Source organism: Micropterus dolomieu, linkage group LG22 (genome assembly GCF_021292245.1).
Source record: "Micropterus dolomieu isolate WLL.071019.BEF.003 ecotype Adirondacks linkage group LG22, ASM2129224v1, whole genome shotgun sequence".
In the NCBI taxonomy this organism is placed as follows: domain Eukaryota; kingdom Metazoa; phylum Chordata; class Actinopteri; order Centrarchiformes; family Centrarchidae; genus Micropterus; species Micropterus dolomieu.
The window spans coordinates 2,134,701-2,136,452 of record NC_060171.1 but is presented as its reverse complement, the minus strand read 5'-3'; positions in this window follow the sequence as shown (position 1 = coordinate 2,136,452).

Below are 1,752 nucleotides of genomic sequence, written 5' to 3'. Positions count from 1 at the left end.
CCCTTGAGCTCACACTGTGCCTTGTTTCCTCGTTTTGCCACAGTTTGAAAACTGATAAGATTAGATGCAGTAAATATCTAATTTAAAGCTCCTTAAATGGATTTCTTTCCAATTTGACATATTATATTCAACAGTTCTCTTTGTGTGAGTCTCTCTCCAAAACGCTGCTGCAGCTGTGTTGCTGCGCCTGGACGCAGCATTTTGAAACAAAGTACCATCATGTGATGGATTTTAGAGTCGGACTGTGTCACCTAGACTTTTGTATTTGCAAAGTACAGAAGTCAAAGAGAGCCTGCATTGAGTGAAATCTTTGACAATGTCATCAGTAATCCAAAACAGTCTTATCTTCGAGTTATAATCTGAGCTTCGTGGGGGTCTCTAATACAGCCTACTAACTAACGTTACCGGCTGAGATAAATAAATAAATAGGGCTCAGATTAGGGGTGTGACGACACAGTTAGGTCAACAAGACGAGAAACATTCAATGCTGAAATAAAGGCTATCATTGGGGGGGTCTGGGCTCCTCCCCCAGAAGACTTTTTGAGCATTAAACACTAAATTTCCTGCATTCTGGAGACATTGAAATGTCTTTATTTATATGTAGGGAAACAAAATTAAGGTGGCAGGTGACGATTCAAAATATAAAAATATAATGGAATAGTATATAATGCAGTAATCAGCAGCTTGTTTGTTTTAGCTCAGGTTACTTTTTTCGAAAATGCACATTTGTTTCTTCTATATTTCAAATGAACTTCATGTTTTCTTATTGTACATTGTTTCATTTGTTATTTAACATTTCTTGTAGCAAGCTGTTTTCTGTCAATATTTTTAAATGTCCTGCCCCATCCAGGCTGTGATTGGTTGGTTCACTAGATGTGTTAAACAACTCAGGTCATATCACCCTTTATTTGAACCCACCCATTTTTCAAGTGAGCACAACTATTGGAACATGTGACTGTCAGATGTTTCTTGTTGCCCAGCTGTTGCCTTTTAGGCTGATTGATCCAAACATTAAATAGCTCTGCATGACTAGTCTAAGTTTTCCTCTTTGGTTCAAATTATAAAGACTGCATTTCCTGTTAAAGAGGATAAACCAACATGAAGATCAGAGAGCTGTCTGTGGGAGAAAAGCAAGCAAAAAGAAAGAAACTACTGGTGCACTGAGCAACAGACGTCCAACAGGTCGGCCAAGGAAATCTACAGTAGTTGATGACAGAAATATGGTGAGAGCTGTGAAGAAAACGCCCAAAACATCAGGAAGTGACATCAGCAACGACCTCCACAGTGCAGGGTGAAGGTATCACAATCCACTGCTGGAAGAAGACTCAGAGAGCAGAAATATAGAGGCCGCACCACAAGATGCAAACCACTCATCAGCAGCAAGAATCACAAGGCCAGAGTGAAATTTGCAGAGAAGAACAGAGATGAGCCGCAAAAGTCCTGGAACACAATCTGATGGACGGATGAGACCAAGATTAATCTGTAGCAAAGTGATGGAAAGGCCAAAGTGTGGAGAAAGAAAGGAACTGCTGATGATCCAGAGCGTACAAGCTCATCTGTGAAGCCTGGTGGAGGTGATGTCACGGCCTGGGCTGCATGGCTGCTTCTGGAACAGGCTCATTAATATTTATTGATGATGGAACTGATGATGGTCGCAGCAGAATGAAGTCAGAAGTGTTTACAGAGAAATGCACTGAAACTAACGGGGAGGAAGTTTATCATGCAGCAGGACAACAAGCCAACCAACCAACA